Source organism: Bos indicus x Bos taurus, chromosome 26 (genome assembly GCF_003369695.1).
Source record: "Bos indicus x Bos taurus breed Angus x Brahman F1 hybrid chromosome 26, Bos_hybrid_MaternalHap_v2.0, whole genome shotgun sequence".
In the NCBI taxonomy this organism is placed as follows: Eukaryota; Metazoa; Chordata; class Mammalia; order Artiodactyla; family Bovidae; genus Bos; species Bos indicus x Bos taurus.
In genome coordinates, this window is record NC_040101.1 from 30,966,231 (window position 1) to 30,975,784 (window position 9,554).

Consider the following 9,554-nt stretch of genomic DNA (forward strand, 5'->3'; position numbering starts at 1 on the left):
GTCTTTGATGCCACACTTGTCTTTACTACTAAACAGACTCCTCTGCTTAAAAGCACATGCAAAAATGTCTGAAAGATTTTTTTTTTTTCTTTATAAGATACACACACAGGAAAAGCCTGGAAGAGAGTCTCCAAAATGATAGCATTTATCAGGTGGTAAAATTATGGATTTTTTATTTCCCTCTTAAACATTACCTGTTCTTTTGTATTTATCAATAAAAATGTTAAATCACAAGTGCCACCCATTTGATGGAGAATTCACTTTGCAATATAGAACTGAGAGGTAGAGATCAAGATTTAGATTTTATATTTTTACTTCTGGGGAAGCAGCTTTGCCCAGAAGTGAGGCATGTGAGACACAGGTAGATCTGGGTTGGAGTCCTAATTCTTCCACATATAAGCTGGTTGACCCTGGGCAAGAGACTCAGTGTCTTCAGATATAAAACAGGGAAACTAACTTTTAACTCATAGTGTTTCTGGAGAATTACATCACAGGGGCACACAAACTACTTTGGCTGGCATCTGGCACACAATGGGCCCTCAGTAAACACAGTTTTTATTTTTAGAGCTCAAACATTCCTTAATTCAACCTTCAAAGCAAATATCAAATCTACTATCAGGGAGAGCAGGAGTGGTCATGGACCTGATTTCTGAATATGGCAATTATAGAACGTGTTTCCATTTGCAAACCTCCAATTTGGGTGAAAACTCATTCGTGACCATTATATAGACAAACAGTATTGGTAATACAGGATGTTAAAGCAAAGAGTAAGAAAAACAGCATTTCAAATTTATTTACATATTACTTAAGGGGCACTTAGTATTTTCCAGGCCCTCTAGAGATGGGTCTCTGTCCCTAAGAATTTATAGTGTACCTGGAAGAAAAGAAATGAATCTGAGTAGCTATAAAAAGAGACAGAATAGATAAATACCCTGGAAGGCTAAAGAAGGAGGCTTCTATGGAGGACAGTCAGGGGAAGATTCATGGAGGAGGTGGGATTTGAGCTGGGCCTTGAAGGAAGGTGGGGTTTTGACAGGGTGATGTGGGATGGGAATACTCTCGATCACCCCAAAAGCATTTGCAAAGTCAAGCTTCCACCAGCATGAAGTGTCAGTGCTTGTTATTTATTACCAAGGACTATGCTCTTTGAAACATAAAAATTTCGATGCATTATTACAATGGTTCTTAAAACGATAAATATACAAAGAGTATAGAATGCAAGATGCTTATTTGTTAAACAGTCTATCAAAATTTAAGCACAGTATCATCTCAATTATGGAAAATGCACAGAAAAAAGGTGACAAGAAATACTTTAAAATGTTAACGTTTGTTGCACATAGTTATTGAGATTATGGATTTTTTTCCTTCTGTACAGTAGTGTGTGTGTACTAAAATATCGAGAAGGCATTATGCAAATACAGTTTTCATAGCAACTGCCATGACATAAACACTTATGAACTCACTACCCAGTTAAGAAATAAAACATGGCTTTCAGAAGCATTTTGTGCACATATAAGCAAGTAAGCACATATCCTTTTTTCTTCTTTCTTGCTTTTTGCACAGATAGTAGCATTTCTCACCTATCTCCTCACCAAATAGCACTTTCTTGTTGCTCTTGTTTAATATACCTCTGCGTAGTACTCCATTGCATGGATGAACCAAAATATAATCAACCAATACACTAGTGATGAACCCTTATGTTATTCCATCTCTTTTCTTTCTCTTTTATTTGTTATTGAAGCATAGTTGATTTACTGTCTCTTTTTCTTTTGAAGGCTTTATTTCCTAATCTTTTCCCTCACTCTTTAAGATTTTTAGTTTTTATTAAACATTTAGAATTTTAATAGGTATTGCCAAGTTGTACACTCCAAAGGTTATAGCAATTTATACTTTATATCCATAATTTATAATTTATATCCATCAAATATATAAAATGCTTGTTTTGCATTATTCAGCAGAGTCAAAATATGGAAATAAGTATCCATGAGTGGATGAGTGGATACAGACAATGTGGTGTAGATGTAACCAACATAGGTTATTCTCAATCTCTGAAATATTCTTCCATCTAGTGGGCTTTATAGGTTTAGTTTTAAATAACATTTTTGATGATCTAATTATACAAAAGGTAAATGATTGCTAGATAAAATGTATGAAATACAGAAAAGCAAAATAAAACTATTTTAAAAACAACCATAACCCCAACCAGCAACAACCAACTTACAATTTGAGGGACATTTACTGGTACTACTATAATTTACATTTCTTTTCTTCTCTTTTTTGATACAAATGTGTTAACATACTAGTATATTGTTTCTTAATTCACTTTTTTAAAAAGTTAATAACATATGATGAACATTTTCTATACTACTACAATGTCTTAAATACATTAAAACTTTTATTATAAAAATTTGAAATGTAAAAGTGGATAGAATATTAAAATGTCATGATGAACATCTATATATATACCACCTAGATTTAAAAATTATTAACACTTTCTCATTTCAGTTCATTTATTTTGTTTTATCTGCTGAGTATTTTAACATACTTTCTGGCATTCGTGATATTTTACCTGACATATGTTTTTCTAGATTTTAGTAAAACCACTCTTCTTCAGTTCTCTTCTTAATCTAATATTATTACAAGTGATTTTATATATTTGTATATATACGCACACACATATATAATTATGTGATGTTACATGTATAATTATGAGATGTTACAATAGCACCCCACTCCAGTACTGTTGCCTGGAAAATCCCATGGATGGAGGAGCCTGGTGGCTGCAGTCCATGGGGTCGCTAAGAGTTGGACACGACTGAGCGACTTCACTTTCACTTTTCACTTTCATGCATTGGAGAAGGAAATGGCAACCCACTCCAGTGTTCTTGCCTGGAGAATCCCAGGGATGGGGGAGCCTGGTGGGCTGCCGTCTATGGGGTCACAGAGAGTCGCACACGACTGAAGTGACTTAGCATAGCATGTTTATTTATTTATTTTTTTTTAGCATGTTTATTTTGTATGTATATTTCATGTTTATAAAACTACATGATAGAGTTACAACACTTTGCTGAGACAAATAGTGGAACTCGGCAAACTCCTTGTCCTGAGGGACCCAACACCCTAGTACTTTCTCTAGGGACCGAACAAAACCACTCAAAGTTGCTGGGAACTTAAAAAAAAAAACATATTGAAGAGTATATACATCTTTAATATTTTGTCTTTAAATCAACCTTAGCTGTGAGGTAGCTAGGGAAGACATTAATATCCCTATTTTACAGAGCAGAAAAGGCTTTCCAGGTGACTTTGTGGTAAAGAGCCCATCTGCCAGTGCAGGAGATGCAGGAGACATATGTTCCAGATCCCTACATTGGAAAGATCCCCTGGGGGAGGAAATGGCAACCCGCTCCAGTATTCTTGCCTGGAAAATCCCATGGACAGAGAAATCTACCGAACTATAGCCCATGGGGTTGCAAAGAGTCAGACACGACCGAGCACTAGCAAGCATTGAGGAGAAAACCAATCTTTAATCATGAAGTTAAAGATTTGCTTTAGGCCATGCACTGATGAACAGAGATGGGATTCTAATTCATCTTCTTACTTCAAAACCAAATATTCTTCCTCTAGGGAGTTTTGCATCTTAAAAGAGAGCTGTAGGAGAGGGGGATGCTTTGTACACAATGATGAATAGGTGGTGTGGGATTCCCGGCTTGGAGGGAGAGGTCTGGGGAAAGAACTCCCTTTCCCAAGACCAATCTCTGCTTGTTTTGCCCAGAATTGGAGGTGGGCATGTGAGGGTCTGCCTTGCAGGAGGAAGCAGTTGAGGTAGATTTTGTAAAGGAAGAACAAAAAGGATTTTGGAATTTTCTGGACACTGGGAAAGAGACATTCCTATCGGTGAGAATTCCAAGTGCACCGTTAGTGCCAATGGAACATTGATTTGGGAGTGGTTGTGTTGACCCTTCAAATCCCACCCTCAGTCATTTCCATCTTGCTTACAAGGAACTTTTCACAGCACCTCCCTAGTCTCTCGTCGTCTATCCCTGGGCACTGCACATTCAGCTGAGGGAGTGGAGACGCCAAGCCTAGCTCTGGTGGTGACCTTATCAAGACCTTTCCATCATACTCTCTGGGTCATCGGAAAAGCTTGCTCATTGTGCAAACCAGCCAGTTTCCAGGGAACTCATCAGCAGGCTGGAACTCGGGTATGTGTGACCCTCGGCTGCTCCCAGGGCTTTCCCCTTCCTTCAGCCTACCCTAGGTTCACCTCTGGAAACAGACCAGTTCTCCACAATCGCAGCCAGGGTGACAGCAAGGTGTGATGGATGGACAAGGAGCTGCGGAGTGGCAGGGAGCTTGGTCAGGAACCCAAGGCTGTGTTTATGAGAAGGAAGAGGCTGTTTCCTGGAGCAAGCATAATGCAGCTCTAAAAAAGGCAGGGGAAATACATCATGCGAGGGAGCATAACCCTGGGAGGGCCGCTGGGAATCCGAGTACCAGAGAAGCCCAGGCAGGTCAAGGTGCCTCTGACAAGGCCTTTTTTATAGGCCATTTGCGTGAGGGTTTGCTGCTGTTCCCTGCAGAGCTGACAGTCACTCAAGGTCTCTGTGGGGAGCTTGCAGGCTAATCTTAGCCGTTGCTTTCCAGACCTTCTCCACTGGCCCTGCTGATGCATTTAGGAAAGAAATAACAGACTCTATTGTTTTAAAAAACTGGAAAAAAGTGACAATTTTGGCTGTTGATTCTCTCATTGCTGCAAATAGTTTGGGAGTATTAGCTCATAGCCTCCTTCTAAACCCAGACCAGAGCGAAAGAAAGTTTCACTGGATTCCTCTGATGGTCAATAGAAGTCTGAAAATGTTTTTTTCTCCTAAGAGTATTATAATCTCTGTTTAGCTGTAAGAGTTTTTTCCTCTAACTTCCCTGAAGATCCTGCTGGGTTCTGGAGGAGACTCGGGATAGAATGAGCTCTCTGTATTAGTTTCCTATGGCTGCTGTAACAAGCTACCAACCTTGTGGCTTCAAGCAACAGAAATTTATTCACTTACATTTCTGGAGACCAGAAGTGGGAACTGAGTCCTACAGGGCTAATGCCAAGCTTCTGGTAGGGCTGATTCCTTCTGGAGGCTCCAGATCAAATCAGATCAGATCAGTCGCTCAGTCATGTCCGACTCTTTGGGACCCCATGAATCGCAGCACACCAGGCCTCCCTGTCCATCACCAACTCCCGGAGTCGACTCAGACTCACGTCCATCGAGTCAGTGATGCCATCCAGCCATCTCATCTTCTGTCATCCACTTCTCCTCCTGCCCCCAATCCCTCCCAGCATCAGAGTCTTTTCCAATGAGTCAACTCTTCGCATGAGGTGGCCAAAGTACTGGAGTTTCAGCTTGAGCATCATTCCTTCCAAAGAAATCCCAGGGCTGATCTCCTTCAGAATGGACTGGTTGGATCTCTTTGCAGTCCAAGGGACTCTCAAGAGTCTTCTCCAACACCACAGTTTAAAAGCATCAATTCTTCGGTGATCAGTCTTCTTCACAGTCCAACTCTCACATCCATACATGACCACAGGAAAAACCGTAGCCTTGACTAGAAGAACCTTTGTTGGCAAAGTAATGTCTCTGCTTTTGAACATGCTATCTAGGTTGGTCATAACTTTCCTTCCAAGGAGTAAGCGTCTTTTAATTTCATGGCTGCAGTCACCATCTACAGTGATTTTGGAGCCCAGAAAAATAAAGTCTGACACTGTTTCCACTGTTTCCCCATCTATTTCTCATGAAGTGGTGGGACCGGATGCCATGATCTTCATTTTCTGAATGTTGAGCTTTAAGCCACCTTTTTCACTCTCCTCTTTCACTTTCATCAAGAGGCTTTTTAGTTCCTCTTCACTTTCTGCCATAAGGGTGGTGTCATCTGCATATCTGAGGTTATTGATATTTCTCCTGGCAATCTTGATTCCAGTTGGTGTTTCTTCCAGTCCAGCGTTTCTCATGATGTACTCTGCATATAAGTTAAATAAACAGGGTGACAATATACAGCCTTGACGAACTCCTTTTCCTATTTGGAACCAGTCTGTTGTTCCATGTCCAGTTCTTTTTTTTTTTTTTTTCCATGTCCAGTTCTAACTGTTGCTTCCTGACCTGCATACAAATTTCTCAAGAGGCAGATCAGGTGGTCTGGTATTCCCATCTCTTTCAGAATTTTCCACAGTTTATTGTGATCCACACAGTCAAAGGCTTTGGCATAGTCAATAAAGCAGAAATAGATGTTCTTCTGGAACTCTCTTGCTTTTTCTATGATCCAGAGGATGTTGGCAATTTGATCTCTGGTTCCTCTGCCTTTTCTAAAACCACCTTGAACATCAGGAAGTTCACGGTTCACATATTGCTGAAGCCTGGCTTCTGGTAATTGTCAGCGTTTCTTGGCTTTTAGCCACTTCTTTCCCTGGTGGCTCAGCTGCTAAAGACTCCGCCTGCAATGCGGGAGACCTGGGTTCTATCCCTGGGTTGGGAAGATCCCCTGGAGAAGGGAAAGGCTACCTACTCCACTATTCTGGCCTGAAGAATTCATGGACTATACAGTCCACGGGGTCGCAAAGAGTCAGACCCCACAGAGCGACTTTCACTTTCACTTTCACCTTCAAAGCCAGAATCACAGCATCTTTTTTCTCTGCATCTACTTACTTCTTTCTGCCTCTGTAGTCCGATCTCCCTCTAACTCTCTCTTTTATTTTTTCCATTATTTTTACTGTGGTAAAATACACTAATTTACCATCTTAACCATTTTTAAGTGTACAGTTCAGTGGTATTAAATACAATCATAATGTTGTGCAGTCATCACTGCTACCCACCTCCATAGCTCTTTCGTCTGTAAAACTTAAATTCTATACTTATTAAACAATGGCCCATTCTTTTCTTCCCCCCAGCCCCTGGAAACCATTGTAACACTTTTTGTCTCTATGATTTTGTTCACTCCACGTGTCTCATGTAAGTGGAATCACACAATATTTAGCTTTATGTGACTGGCTTTCTTGGCTGATATCACTGGCATAATGTCCTCAAAGATCACCCATGTCATAGCATATGTCAGAATTTCTTTCCTTTTTATGGCTGAAGGTATTTAATTCTATGTATATACCCCATTTTGCTTATCCGTTCATCTGTTAATGGACACTTGGGTTACACATTTTAGCTACTGTAAATAATGCTGTGAATAGATGTGTATAAATATCTCTTCGAGAACTTACTTTCAATTCATTTGGGCCTATACCAGAAGTGAAGTTGCTGGATCATATGGTTAGTTCTATTTATAATTTTCTGAGGAACTACCAGACTGTTTTCTGCAGCAGCTGTACTATTTTACATGCCTTTCCCCAGTTTTCCACATCCTTGTCAACACTTGTTCAGTTCAGTTCAGTTGCTCAGTTGTGTCTGACTCTTTGCGACCCCATGAACCTCAGCAGGCCAGGCCTCCCTGTCCATCACCAACTCCCGGAGTCCACCCAAACTTATGTCTATTGAGTCGGTGATGCCATCCAACCATCTTATCCTCTGTCATCCCCTTCTCCTCCTGCCCTCAATCTTTCCCAGCATCAGGATCTTTTTAAATGAGTCAGCTCTTTGCATCAGGTGGCCAAAGTATTGGAGTTTCAGCTTCAACATCAGTCCTTCCAATGAACACCCAGGACTGATCTCCTTTAGGATGGACTGGTTGGATCTCCTTGCAGGCCAAGGGACTCTCAAGAATCTTCTCCAACACCACAGTTCAAAAGCATCAATTCTTCGGTGCTCAGCTTTCTTTATAGTCCAATTCTCACATCCATACATGACTACTAGAAAAACCATAGCCTTGACTAGATGGACCTTTGTTGACAAAGTAATGTCTCTGCTTTTTAACATGCTGTCTAGGTTGGTCATGACTTTTCTTCCAAGGAGTAAGCATATACTAACAATCTCTTTAAGAAAATTAGAGGTATCAAGGGAACATTTCATGCAAAGATGGGCTCAATAAAGGACAGAAATGGTATGGACCTAGCAGAAGCAGAAAATATTAAGAAGAGGTGGCAAGAATAAACAGAAGAACTGTACAAAAAAGATCTTCATGACAAAGATAATCATGATGGTGTGATCAATCACCTAGGGCCAGACATTCTGGAATGTGAAGTCAAGTGGGCCTTAGGAAGCATCACTATGAACAAAGCTAGTGGAGGTGATGGATTTCCAGTTGTGCTATTTCAAATCCTGAAAGATGATGCTATGAAAGTGCTGCACTCAATATGCCAGCAAATTTGGAAAACTCAGCAATGGCCACAGGACTGGAAAAGGTCAGTTTTCATTCCAATCCCAAAGAAAGGCAATGCCAAAAAATGCTCAAACTGCTGCACAATTGCACTCATCTCACATGCTAGTAAGTGATGATTAAAATTTTCCAAGCCAGGCTTCAGCAATACGTGAACCATGTGTGAACTTCCAGATGTTCAAACTGATTTTAGAAAAGGCAGAGGAACCAGAGATCAAATTGCCAATATCGGCTGGATCATGGAAAAAGCAAGAGAGTTCCAGAAAAACATCTACTTCTGCTTTATTGACTATGCCAAAGCCTTTGACTGTGTGGATCACAATAAACTGTGGAAAATTCTGAAAGAGATGGGAATGCCAGACCACCTGACCTGCCTCTTGAGAAACCTCTATGTAGGTCAGGAGCAACAGTTAGAACTAGACATGGAACAACAGACTGATTCCAAACAGGAAAAGGAGTACATCAAGGCTGTATATTGTCACCCTGCTTATTTAACTTCTATGCAGAGTACATCCAGCTGGGCTGGATGAAGCACAAGCTGGAATTAAGATTGATTGGAGAAATATCAATAACCTCAGATATGCAAATGACACCAACCTTATGGCAGAAAGTGAAGAAGAACTAAAGAACCTCCTGAAGAAAGTGAAAGAGAGTGAAAAGGTTGGCTTAAAGCTCAACATTCGTGCTCACTTCGGCAGCACATATACTAAAATTGGAACAATACAGAGAAGATTAGCACGGCCCCTGCGCAAGGATGACAAGCAAATTCGTGAAGCGTTCCATATTTAAAAAAAAAAAAAAAAGCTCAACATTCAGAAAACTAAGATCATGGCATCTAGTCCCATCACTTCATGGGAAATAGATGGGGAAACAGGGGAAACAGTGGCTGACTTTATTTTTCTGGGCTCCAAAATCACTGCAGATGGTGATTGCAGCCATGAAATTAAAAGACGCTTACTCCTTGGAAGGAAAGTTATGACCAACCTAGACAGCATATTCAAAAGCAGAGACATTACTTTGTCAACAAAGGTCCGTCTAGTCAAGGCTATGGTTTTTCCAGTAGTCATGTATGGATGTGAGAATTGGACTATAAAGAAAGCTGAGCACCAAAGAATTGATGCTTTTGAACTGTGGTGTTGGAGAAGATTCTTGAGAGTCCCTTGGCCTGCAAGGAGATCCAACCAGTCCATTCTAAAGGAGATCAGTCCTGGGTGTTCATTGGAAGGACTGATGTTGAAGCTGAAACTCCAATACTTTGG

General features: G+C 40.5%; 1 non-coding gene across 1 annotated transcript; it reads left to right on the top strand.

The window, feature by feature from the left end:
- The first annotated feature begins 8,977 nt into the window (after positions 1 to 8,977).
- LOC113884712 lies at positions 8,978 to 9,084 on the top strand. The gene has a single exon (XR_003508986.1). It is a non-coding gene; the product is annotated as a U6 spliceosomal RNA (small nuclear RNA).
- Positions 9,085 to 9,554: the final 470 nt, after the last annotated feature.